The sequence below is a fragment of the Onychomys torridus genome, chromosome 1, assembly GCF_903995425.1.
Source record: "Onychomys torridus chromosome 1, mOncTor1.1, whole genome shotgun sequence".
In the NCBI taxonomy this organism is placed as follows: Eukaryota; Metazoa; Chordata; class Mammalia; order Rodentia; family Cricetidae; genus Onychomys; species Onychomys torridus.
In genome coordinates this window covers 24,506,319-24,520,082 of record NC_050443.1, presented here as the reverse complement: position 1 = coordinate 24,520,082, position 13,764 = coordinate 24,506,319, and the positions used below count along the sequence as shown (strand labels likewise).

At 43.0% G+C, this 13,764-nt stretch overlaps 1 protein-coding gene across 10 annotated transcripts in view; it reads right to left on the bottom strand.

The window, feature by feature from the left end:
* Znf536 (zinc finger protein 536) overlaps nucleotides 1-13,764 on the bottom strand; it is a 453,564-nt gene that overhangs the window by 333,881 nt on the left and 105,919 nt on the right. The gene's annotated exons all lie outside the window — the stretch shown is intronic.

The window sequence follows — 13,764 nt, the reverse complement described above, 5'->3', positions numbered from 1 at the left end:
TTTTAAAATATATTACTTGAGTAAAAAGAGGCATCATTAACATATGAATGCTATATGCAAATGATCGTGACAGAGCAGATGTTGGCGCATGTAATTGACCTATATGTGAATTGCATCAGAACCCTTAACTCCATTAATTCACTACCCAGTAACTAGATATTGTCCATAAAGTACATTCTTTGAAACCATATACTGGAAGCAAAGCTGACAGGGTTCCAAGGATTCAGAAACAAGGTCACTGTCAGTAGTATTTTGCTGTCATCTGCATTCCCCTTCTTATGGATGACATCATCATGTGGCCGTGTAAATCGATCACTTAATAGCATTTAGGAAATACTGCAGTGGGGAACAGGTTATAAAAAAAAATATGCCCCAGTTTTATTCTTTTTCTTGGCAGAAATGTCACACCTCTTAAACTGAGGGTTTGTGCATGAGTGCCCTGTGAAACTCACAGATGCCGTTTCATTCCCCGTCTTTATTTTTCCACTTCTTCTCAGAATGACATTAAATTGTATTAAATAGCCTTTTGTCCACAGGGCACAGACCACCCTGCATATGATAATGCATTAATGCCCCACGTTCCAGCCACTGAGCTGAAACATTCTCAGACTTAGAGGATAAGTATGAAGCGCCATTGTGTGTATAGCCTGCTAACAACTGTGACACATACTAATAGAAACATACCTAATAAATTACTGCTTTCAGGTCTAGCAAGCTGACATTTCTCTGCAAGGGACAATTTTATATTTGTGGCACAGAACAAAATTGCTTCATATGAAGCCACTGTGGATTAGCATAAAAATTAACACTTAAATTTCAGCTTATTTTCCACCCTCTCCTCCTGCCACAACAATCAATTCCTCTTATAAATCTGATTAGATTTTATGATGCTTATTATTCCAAGCATGCCTCAACACAGCATTCACGGGCTTGAAGACTATTTGTTTAAATAGAAAAAAGAAGCAGATAAATCTATAGGTATTTTTTATTACCCCTTTCCCCACCAGTTTCTTTCTCATATTGTAACATCAGTAATTGATTGCACACATTAATTAACATGTAAGGTAGAAATTCTGCATTATGTGTGATTTATTTTCCTATCTGGTGAGTAGGTTTGTGTGTTGCCCTTGTATTTCTAGGACATTGGGCTCGATTCTGGTCCAGACATGAATGTCAATGCTCACTCCCGTGAAAGTTATTAATGTCAGATATGAAATGAGATTTTTGATTTCACCTGCTTACTAATCCACAAAAGCTGTTTTGAGTGATGTAGGCTTAAACGCTCAAATTTGAAATGATATATTGCTATATCTGATAACATGCAAATATGTTCATTAGATATAATTTAGCAGGAGAGAATAGCAACACTTTCATAACAAGCTGAGGTCAAAAATGGTTGTTAATTAAACAAGTCGTGAAAAATGGCATTGCAGGAACACTGTCCAGCAGACGCCAGGCTTGCCAAGGATATGCCACTGATAAGTATCCAACATGGAAGTGGGGTCTGACTTCCTCACCTAACCAAAGTCAAGGCTCACACAAAGACCTTGAGTTGACCATGCATGGTGCTACTTGGAGTTGAAAGGTAACATGCTATACTTGTCCATTTGAAGATGTGATTTCACTTTCTGTCTTCATGGCTTACAGTGATTTATATGTTTGACTCTTTCACAGACAAACCAGGAAAGAAATTAATATTACATCTGGCCATATGGAGTGTTTATGGCTGTATATTTTAAACCAAGCAGCTAAAGTAACAGGCAAAACTATGGCTGGGATGTTGAGGACAGGGGTGGGGACTGAGGTAGATGGAGTGCTGTGCATGCTTCTGTGACTTCTTCTTTTTCTTTTGGTCCTCCTCAAGTGTGTGTACTGTTTACCTAGGGAACCAGCATGCAGTAAGAACTCTTCCCATTCGTCAGGAGTTGAGATTCAAGTGGGTGGGGTTCTGAATCTCAGGTAAAATAAGCCATCTAGACTTGACTTCTCAAGGGAAGAGGGCATCATGGGGGTCAACTACAGTCTAGAGTGGGAAGCAATATTTTCCAACTAAGTACCCACAGCCTTTATACAGGAAAGGGCAGCATTTATAGAGTGGTTAAAGATAAGGATATCATCTGAAACCAACAGGATCCTCATGCCATGTGTAAGAGTCATTGGTTGGTGTGATACTTATCCAAAGAATCCTTAGGGGTCTCTCTGCAATCAGGAAGAGCTCATGAGTGTATGGAAGTCACACACAGCAAGGAAAGTTCATGTGAGATGAAATACTGAATCTGAAATATCCTCCAGAGGTTGCTGTTTTGAATGCTTGGTCCCCAGCTGGTGGTACTATATTGGAAGATTATGGAAGGAACTCTTAGGAGGTAGGGCCTAGCTGGTGGCCAGCCATTGTGGGGAAAGGCTTTGAAGGTTTAATGGCCCCTGGTTCTTGCTTCCTCTGCTTCCTGGTCTGCCATGATATGAGCAGTCTCTGTACCTGCTGCTACTGCCATGAGTTGATCTGTCCATCAAGCCTTCTTCACCATGATGGACTAAAACCCTTTGAAACCATGAGCCAAAATAAATCTCTCCTCTTTTAAGTTGTTCCTGTCAAGTACTATGTTCAACAGTGACATGAAAGAATTGAATATAGTGATAACTCAGAACCTGGCACTTAAGATCTCTCTAGTCCTCACTCAAGTCATGGAGGAAGAAGACCCTATTCCAGTTATATTGTGTGCGAGTATAAATTATTATGCTTAGTAGACATTGAACTTTACCTTTGGGTTGCATTTTATGGTCCTTGAGCTTTCAAATGCATATCTCAGTTGGGGAAAGAGGCACAGTGGCATTCCTTTCACATGATCTATATTCTCATGACCTTAAGGAACTATGGGAATTTCAAAACAAGACAATTGGATGGATGCTCCTGAAGACAAAGATCCCCAATCCCTCTTTGTGCTTAGTGCTTCTTTTTTCCCCCACTGTGCCTTTTGCTGTGTCTCTTGCCCCTCTATGTAGGGCCCTCCTGTGACTGTCTATGTGCATTCCTTCCCACCTACCAGAACCTTAGATCCAACTATAGATAGCTTCCCTGGTGGGGAAAGAGTGACTAAGCCAGTTCTCAATGTATAGAACAACACAAAGATGGCCCTAGACCACAAGAAGACTTGTTGGAGAGACTCAAACAGGACTACATTTTCACAGTGTTGAAAAACTGGGGAAGGAGACTTCAGCAAATGAGTGACATTCAATTGCAATATCACAGTAGATGAATTTAACTTACTTGTCACAGGCCTAAAGCCATCTCTTGAGTCCTGGAATTATCTATTCAACTTTATGTGCACCACACCCAGCATCTACCCTGGTTTAAGTATTACACAATTCCAGAAACTATAATTCATTTCAAAGTATATTATCCACTAAATGAATGAGTGAATGTATAAAAGAACGGCCCCATAGTGCACATGTGATTAAATATGTAAGTAAATGAATATCTAAAGACATGTATGAATGAATGAAGAGAAAGCGAGAGTGATAGTTGAAGGAATTAAAATTAGTAAGTGTATGAATTAATAAGTACATGTATATGCAAATTAAGAAATGACTTATGAAAAATAGAGGAGTATCAATAGATCAACAGATTGTTTTGTTACTATTATTTTTCAGTGCTGGGGATGGAATCCAGGACCTTGTGTATAGTAGGTAGGTGTTCTACCATGGAGAGCCTTATCAATGGGCTTCTAATAAATAAATATATGCATGAATGTCTGTACCTTGCCCAGCCAGTGCAACACATGAAAGAATAGACAAAGATAGCCTCTGCTTGAATCCCTGTCCAGGAGTTTTATTTCACCAGTAGGATGCTCTATAGAACATGGTAGAATAAGAAGACAAAAATAGCCCTGTCCATCTAAGCCTCCCAGAAGGAGATTCTAATGATGAACTCTCTGCCAGTATACTCTTGGGAAATCCTGCTAGACACTGTAAGGCATCTTCCTGTTCCTGGATAGGAGGATGGGAGCACTGATCCCAGCACAGCCCAGCAAGATCCAGCATAAATAGCATCAGTCTCATATCTATCTCCATGTCTCTACTGGAAGGATGGAGATAATAGGGCTGGAGAGTCACTCAGAAGTAAAGGCTCCCACTCAGCACATACTAGTTTCTGGCTCCATTCCTAGCTTTAAAAAATTAAGTATAGAGTGGAGACAACATATCTAAGAGCTTGAGGCTCAGGCTCTACACATAGCAACTGCTCAACCACTGGCCAGCATTGCTGACCATTGCCAAGGAGGTCTGTTATAGGGACTTTGGGTTCCTTACCATGGTGAACTTAGTCCCAGATGGGCATCCATCTCTCCAAAATAATGTATGCTCCAGGCTACCTGAAGCAAGGCACTAGGACAAGGACCTTCCATTTAAGTGTGTATTTCATTTCTTCTGTCTTTGCCCCACCAATGTGATCAAAGACATTGATTTCACCTGGCTGTACAGAGCCAACATGTGTGATTCTTCACTCTGTGGTGAAACCTGGTTTCCTACTTGTGGAATAAGAACTTCATCTATCTGCAGGTTCTCAGCATCTTCTCATGGCAAAGCTCTTTCCACAAGGAACTGATGGGGGATACTTACTCTGCATAAGTCTACAAGAGGGACCCTGCTTCTTTGCCCCATTCTCTTGGCTTCCAAAGCCTCTCCTTGAAACCCTTGGGTTACTATGGAAGCTAGTTTGTGAACTACTGGTACTGGAGCCTTCATGATGTTTGGTGACTTTCTCATTTTGTGACAGTGATCTTAGTATCTTGAGGGGAAGGAGTCATGCATTGAAAATCTGGTGTCACCACTCTAGCATTGTTATTGACCTCTATTGACCCCAAGCAACACAGCACATGTTTTGGGGAGCTTAAATGAGATATTCTTTTGTCTTCCCACAAGGACAGTCTTTCAACCCCAACTCACCATTACTCCTTCCTTGTTTGTAACCCTGCCAATGATTCTACGCTGGAAGCCAGGTCTATGTTGTCTCCAGCCATTGCACTGAAGGAGACCAGAGATTTCCTGAGCTTACTGTTGTTCACTGTTTCTCTTGCTCATTACATAGCAGGTAATTAGCCTCTGCCCTCTATGCATATCTGGAAGAAGAACCCCCCAGCACTCTCCCACAAGCCTGGTTTTAAGATGCTGCAAGAAGCCAGCTTTCAGGATGAAAAGAAGAACCCATGTGGAACTCCTCACCGTAGAGTCACTACATGTTCCTTGTTCCCCCTGTTTTATCTTGATCAAGAAAGTGTCGCCCACATTTGTGCCATGTTAAAAAGAAGTGAAAGAAGGCTGAAGTCATCAGTCTTAACACTAAAGCTGACGAGTAAGTTCCCTTCAGGAAGGGGCTTTAAGGTGGGAAGGAAAGCGTTATACAGAAACAACACATGGAGCAAGCCTGAACATGATGGGACCGTAAATGGAAGGAGAGGCTTTAAAGGGGAGAGGAGGAGGAGAGAAGCACCATTGAAAATGAGAAGGAGAGTGATAGGGAGAGTGAAGGAGAGAGCCACCATCAGAGGTGGCTCTTTAGACCAGAGGAGCCTTTTTAAAGAATGTCCTTCATCTCTGGACCAAATCTCCCAGCTGCCCTCCTGAGGAGTCTCAGACCAATCCACAGAATAAATAAACTTTTACAGGGTGGCAGGAATTTCACTGTGTACCTATGTACCTTTTAGTGTACCTTTGGAGGATCATGGAAGAGTCAGGTACCCTAATCCAAGTCACAGCACAGACTGATTCTTAACTCTCTGTCCAACATAGAGCTCAGAGAGATGCAGGCTATGGGATCACACCTAAAGGTGTGATCATGCAGCATCCATGTTCTCAAAGATTATTTGCATGACACTTTCACCTTGTAGGAGCGTCTATTCAAGCCTGTGCCAAGGACTAATTAAGGTTTTCTCAAACTGACTGATGGATTTCCTGAAGCCAATCTATTTCATTTGATAAAGAATCGTCACAGACAAAAGTCAATATGCTGTCCCCAACTACGTAAGTGAACAGATAGGAATGGAATCAGAGAGGAACACACCTGGAGACAGTAGGGCAGAATGGGAGGGATGGCCAGGAAGGGCAGAACCAAGCACCAATGTTGGGGTAAGCTGTAAAGCACTAAGTCCTCCTGTACTACTGACTGTAAACCTTGAATGCTCAATAGCCTCTCTGAGTCCATTTCCTCCTCTGGAAGATGGGGTGATGGTTGTAAGAATGATTTAGACTAACTGAATCAGTAATTAGTTCACTGAAAACAATAATGTGCCTAGTACACAATTAGTAGCTACTATGCTGTTGATATTCTCAGATAAAAAGGTAGCCCAGGAGATGTTCTAGAATGGCCCATCTAGTTAGTGAATGTTGACTGGTATATTCTCATTTGCATAAGCAGTGACAAGGACACAGGGCTAAGAACCAGGAGCCTTGGTCATCACTTAGCTGGTCATAATTTACTATCTAAGATTAGGAGTCCATTCTTTTCCCATGCCTTGACTTTACCAGCTGCTCAATAGCAGAATTAAATGTGAAAGTGTCCAGAGAGCTTCTAGCAATGGGAGGTGTGAAATCCCAAGACTCCCATGGACCCATTCTTGGTGAACAAATGCCTTCTTCACACTGTCCTAACCAGCAAGTGACTCACACAGCAGTGGCCTCCAATGCTCAGCTTCCAGGCTCAGTGCTGACACAATGACAGACAGGCAAAGTCAATAACACCCAAAGAACAAGATCCATCATTGGTACCCAGGAGGGAGGGAAGAAATGAGCACATGGAGACTCCAATGTGAGGTTTGGATGGATGGTCATGATGTACTTATAGACTAATTGGAAGCACCCCTGCATAGAGTCACCTCTAAAAAGCTTTGACTGCATCCTCTGAAGCTTACTCCTAGGCTGTGGTCCACTTCCTCCAACCTTTCTTACTTGTGGTCATCCCAACTCTCACCTCAGTCTGTTACCTTAAAAATACTAAAGCAAAATTAGTATAGTGCACATGGGTGGCCAGCCTCTTGCTGCTTCCCATCATCCAGCCCAGAATTCTGTGACTGAGACTTTAGGGGCTGCAGAAGCCTGCATCTTATCCAAAGAAGCCCAGTTTCTCCAAGGATAGGTCACATATTAGCCTGTAGTTACTATATAACACAGTAACCTAGGCTGGATATCTTTAAAGAAAAGAGGTGTGTCTTAGTTTGGGTTTCTCTTGCCGTGAAGAGAAACCATGACTGAGGCAATTCTTATAAAGGAAAACATTTAATTGAGGTGGCAGCTTACAGTTCAGAGGTTCAGTCTATTATCATCACGGCAGGGAGCAATGGTGGCTTATAAGCAGACATGGTGCTGGCTATGTCTGAGCTTAAGCAAGAGAAACCTCAAAGCCCACCCCCACAGTGACACACTTCCTTCGACAAGGCCACAGTTACTTCAACAAGGCTATACCTGCCAATAGTGCCACTCCCTATGAGCTTATGGGAACCAACTACATTCAAACTACCACAAGGTGTATTTAGCTCATCATTCTGAAGATTCTAGAGCCATGAATTTGCTCAGCTCTGTAGAGAACCTCATGGCAAGTGGTAAGAACACACAAGAGAGAGCAGTTCCCAAATGGATCACCAGAAAGCAATTTATAGGGTCAAGCTTACTCTCTTTAGTTTGGTTTGGTTTTATGAGATAGTGTCTCATGTAGCCCAGGCTGGAACTATTTTTATTTTTTATTCATTTGTTACTATTATTATTATTATTATTATTTGTATATGCAGTGTGAATGATTGAGCCTAGGGTCTTGTGTATGGTAAACGAGCATTCTACAACTGAGATGTATCTCTACCCCGTAGGCTTACTCTTATCATCACCCCCCAGCTCTGGAGCTCAGAGTTCCAAAGGAGCTTATCCCAATCTTCCAAGGGTAGCTCCCTGAAGGCTCCACCCATTAAAGGTCCCATCACCTCTCAGTATTACCATATTGAGCACCAAATTCATAACTCATGACCTCCAGGGGACACAGTCAACCACATTTAAATCACAGCAGGTCTATTTCCCCACTTAATACATGCAAAAGTCTGTTTAGTGGCCAGAGAGATGGCTCAGTAGTTAAGGACACTTGCTGCTCTTCCAGGAGACCTGGTTTCATTCCTATCATTCACATCATGTGGCTCACTGCCACCTGTACCTCCAGCTCCAGAGGATCTGAAGTCTTTTTCTGGCCTCCACAGTCACCATTACTCATAGGCACATACTCATACAGACACTCACACATACACATTTTAAAAGGCTGCTTACAAAGCCTACCTACCTATTTCTCAGTTACATACCAGATAGAAGTAACTGAAAACCACCAGGGACTTGTGCTAAAATCCATACATGCATGCTTGAGTTTGAAGCTTGCTACAAGGGGACCTTGGATTCTTTGGAGGGCTCCCAGTCAGCAGCCCAGCTGTGAATGGGTCTTTCTGGAATGGACACCTTCCTGCTATCCTCCCTATAAAAGTTAAGCCCTGGTGACCTTCGACAGTGAGCAGGCAAGGGAAGGTCAGTATACAAAGCTTGGCTATTGGTATGAAGGACATGCTCCCACCCCAGGAACCACTAGGTGTGGCTTCGGACAAATATACACTCATGCCATGCCGACATTTGTTTTGTAGCATAAACACATAGTCTCTAAAATAGGCAATGTTGAGTCTCTGGCACAAAATGAGGGTATGAGAGTCACTGTTTACAATCCCCACAACCCTTCAGCTTACAAACGCTGTTAGAAAATGTCCACAGGAAAAGCCCTTTCCTTAAGAGTGGGTACTTGTCTTGCTCCAGGCCAGTTGGAATGATATAACCATAGAAGGGCTTTGAGGGGCACAAGTCTGTCCCCACAGGAGTCAGGGACAAGAAAAGGGACAGGACAGCAGTCCCTGGGGAGTCCTGCATGGACAGGACAGTGCCTGCCCACCTACAGAACAGACCAATTATGAGGTCTGAAGTCCTGTCACCAATCCAGGGCTTGCAAATCCCCAAATTATTTATTCAGATATTTACTGCTCCTTGGTATTTATTAACAGAAACAGGGTAAAAAACAAGAACAAAAACCATTTTTCCTCATTTCTTTCAATTGTTCTGCGTGCTAACTTTATTACACATTTGCTCAAAATAAGCTGCCAATAAAGTTGGATAAAATTAAACTCAAGTTGGAGGTTTTTTATTTTTCTTCAATAATTTTTCTCAGATTGTTTTTATTTTCATAAGGATTTGAGACGTGGCATTGGAAGTAGAGAATTCCAATGTCTAGGTAGTTACAACTTTGGGAGAGTTTATGAATTCTAATTTCAGTTCTTTAAAGATGAGTCAGATTTTACAGCTTGCTTATCACAGAGGAGGCCTTTGTGGCTGTGTGTCTTCAAAGTGCATGGCAGAAAGCCAAATTGTCCATACTGCAGTGAGACCTGGAAATTTTCTATGATTTCTGATTTAGCAAAACTCCAGAGCTGTGCATGGTCCACAACCCCAATGTCAATGTTTGTTTGAATATGAGATTTCAAGAAATAGAAGGTTTTAAAGACAGAATTTGTGAATAGACTGAGATGATTCAATTTAAGATAGAAAAAAAAGCATCTTGGGGTGAAAATTATGTACTATACTAATTTGATTATAGTGAAAAGCAAACACTGTGTGTCATCAGCAAACAATAGAAATTTTTATGGAACCAAACATCTTTTGGGTGATCTAACTATGATTTATTCATCTAAAGTGATAAATTTAATCCCATCGCCAGTAGATCAATTGCAGGTATTATAGATAAAACCAGAATAAATCATCCTATTGCTGTGTCAGGAACACAAAGGGCCGATGGGAGGAGAGTTCTGACTCGAAGTGGAAATCTGTTTCTAGACTTCTAGAGGACAATGTGCCATGAGGAAGTTGAACATATACACAAAGTCATCCGACCCAAATATGCTAATGATTTTTATTGGTCGAATCTTAAAAGTGAGGTTTATTTTTATGAGAATGCATTAATTAACCCAGCATGTCCTATCTTTCAGCCTATCTTGCCAGGGACTTTCATTTAAGATGTTTATTGTGAAATGTTTGCATTCTCTGCATTTGTGGCCCACACACAGATTATTTCATACTTTCCTTCAGAGCACTTTAGAAAGTTAAAAGGAGTTATTGTTTTTGATTAATGCCATTTTGGGGGCAGTTTAAAGACAAAAAAAGTGGGGGAGGTCCAAATCCTAGCTCTGCATAAGTTCTTCAACACTGAATAAGAAAAAGAGAATCTGTGCTTGTTGCAGACTGCACAAAGAGATGGGGGCGGGGCTGGCAGGACGTGTCCTGAGGTGGTGCCCTGAACTCCTGTGGAACAGTGATGGGTCACCATGCAGCCATCAGGAGAAAAGAGAGAAGCCGCTTCTAGCAGAGTGCTGTGGCATGGCGCCATGCAGATGGGCGTTCTAAGGCCCTGACTGTCATCTTTTGATTAAGAAAAGGAAATGATTTCACTAAAGAGATATTCCCTCTCGTGTTGTTTTGTTTTAACTGAGTTTGTACTTTCCACTGAACTGGACATATTTATTGAGACTCATAAGTTCCTTCATGGTTACCAACATCACGACAATCTTAACAAACTATTTTTTTCTTGGCCAATTATCTAAATATCATAACTATAAAATATCTTAAAACAGTCTCTGTACTGTAAACATCTTAGCTACAAAGCTTTGAGTGTAAACAGTACGATACATCAGGATGGTTTTAAGCGATGTTATAAAAACTGCTCTTAAAATCTAAACAAAAATGTAAAGCTTCCATCTGTTTTATGATTTTTCCACTGCCGAACGGCTGCTGTGTGCCAGTTCACTGAACCGTGGCTTGCTAAAGAGATTGCTGGGGTCACAGATTGCAAAAACAAAGAGTATGTCTTTAATGCTAGGATTTTTTCCCCTCAAGTCTTCCTGACATGGCTGGAAAGGAATTAAGAGCAACAGCAGCAGAAGAGAGGAGGCATAGCCTGTTGCAGGAGGAAGCCCTTCTCTGGGAGACTCTCCTGTGCTGAAAGATGTCATTTCGGCAATTACACCAGGTCCTTGGGTGACTGGATAACCTGCAACCTCCATCCGCTCTGACTTCCTTGGGGATTTTTCTTTTTTGGCCCTTTCTGTACAAGTTAAAAATAGACAGCAAATTGCACACTAAGAAAAAGCATTCAGGTATTATTTCTGTATACATGTGCAGGTAGGAGATGGAGATCGTTTAGAACCTGCCAGCACTCCCTGCTCCAAGCCCTGGTTCATGGGGATGGCAAGGGACCTAGGCAGGTAAAAAGTCTATGTAAAGATACAAGAAGAAAGCCAACCTTGCATGGTAACTACCACTATGGCTAGACTCCAGGGAGGTAGCTGCTAGAAACAGAGTGAACTCCTCAGGCATTCTCAGCCCTAAGTACTCACCTTGTTTTTCAGGTGTTTGTGCATGCCCTTGACCTACCCTGGGGATGTTCCATAGGGCTGACCCCACATGGAGAGCTGTAATGGGTCTGAGAGGTTCAGAAAGGGAAGTGGGAGGAGAGAACCACAGAGGATGGTTTTCATGAAGTCCTGAGAAGTGCCTTGGGGAAGGGATGCTGCCTCCCAAAGAAGTAAGCTTGGCACAGAGGGTAGGCAAGAGCCAGGATTCTTGGGGATGTCCTATTGAGGGGCTTAGTCAGTTGCTTATGACATGCCTCAGGTGACTAATAACACTCATTATCTTACCCCCAATCCCACTTCTTAGGAATAACAGCCAGTGTGACCATTGCGTTTGGGACTCTGGAGCAAATCACCTGGCACATACTTAAGTAACAGAGCCAGCATGGCCTCTGACTCCCCAGAAGCAGCTCCTAGTGAGACAGACTTAAGGACAGCCCTAGGGCCAGCTTTGGCCATTTGCCTTGCACAGGACAGACTCTGGGGCTGGAATAGGGCAGGTGACAGTCATCAGGGTTCATGGCAGGACTGAAAGGAGTCAGCCTACCTGCTCTAGGATCACAAGTTCCTAGTAAACTTCCACACATAGGGCCTCCCAGCTCAACTCAGCTGGATGCCCTAGGTCAGCAGCCTGAGCAGGTATCTGTGAGCAGGGAAAACAGTTAAGGCTTTGACAAGAGAGGAACCACTGCTTCTCTCCACTGGGTGCACCAGTCTCCAACCCCTCCTCCACACTTCAGGGTTGCAGCACTCCACTTCCCCACACATCAATTTACAGTACATCAGCATTAAAAAGTCATCCCTCCACCTGTAAGGACAGCTCCCAGATTTCTAGGAAGATCACCTGCTAGGGATATCTGCCCTAGGGTAAGCAAAACTCCATCATCCTGCACACTGAGACTTCACTCCTATCCACTCTTAGGTACACATGGCCCATGTGAGTTTTGTACCTGTGTATCCCCCTGAAGATGATCCAGGCACCCCTCGGTGGGGATCAGTGGCTGTTTCCCACAAGCCCCTCAAGCTGCTCTTGGATTCCCCAACCCAGATCCCTGTAGGATAAGCATCCTGGTGTCCAGGGTAGCAGTTGGCCTGGGTCCCCCAGGCAGGCTGGCATGATTCTGCCACATTTCAAATTTAAATCCTCTCTTTTCACTGCTCAAGAATATGGAGGAGGCATCTGCCTGGAAACAGCTGTCACTCAAAGGAGGAGACAACACAGTGGCTCTCCATGAGTACATCAGCCAGGATTACTTAGCTACAGAACTTTACAGCCCCAAAAGGAAGGGAGGAACCTGTGTGCAGGGCATAGCAACAGCCATCTCCTCACCCATCAGGTGTTTTGTACGTCAAGGGTCAGCAAAACAACCCTTCACAACGAGCCTTGTATCCTGACTTAATCATCAGAGAAACCAAGGCATGAGGAAAAATGAATATGACCAACATCATGCATTTACTAGGACAATAACTCAAAAATCCCAGTGAAAAGTAGTAAGAACCAATTTGCACAAGAGAATGTGTCAATTACAATCAGGCTTTCTGTGGACCAGTAGGCCCAGTTCAGACCCTTATGCCTGTGTAAGAAACGCCTCTGCCTCTGACAAAGATGAGGACACCAAAGCAAAGCAAAGTCAAGTCACTCACCTAAGGTTAAACAATCAGGCAATGAGAGCCTGAGGATTCAATCCCAGAGTATCCAGCTCCACTCTGCGCCACTGCGCCACATGGTCTATCAACATCATCATCACCATCACCATCATCCATGGCAAAACACAGTTAATTCTTACTAAGCTCCTGCCAGGAGCCCAGCCCACTGATGAGTTCTTTATATTTCATGCATAATTATTTTAATTTCTATTATTCACTTTATTCTCACTATATGGATCCTAGGAAACTGGGGCTCAGAGAGGCTGTGCAATTTTAAAAAGATCAGATAGCACCAACAGAAGTCCAGCCTGCTCATGTGTGCCTATAATTCCAACACTTGGGAGGCTGAGGCAGGAGGAACACAAATGTAAAGCCAGCCTGGGTTACACAGGAAGACTTTGAAGAAGGATGGGGTAGGGGAATTAGCAGAAAGCAAACCCAGCTTGTCTATCAGTCATGTCTCTGCCTCCTACAACACAGGCAATGAGGGACACTTCTCCTGGGATTTACCCTGGGATGCTAGCCATCTCTTCAGCCAATGTCAGCAATGGGATGGGTGTGGACAGAAACCTGGATTGTATGTTGTGTCCAGCAAAGTTCTGGCTGCTGTGGCCACCCACCCATGTGTACTTCTCACCGAGGCTAAGCTCCA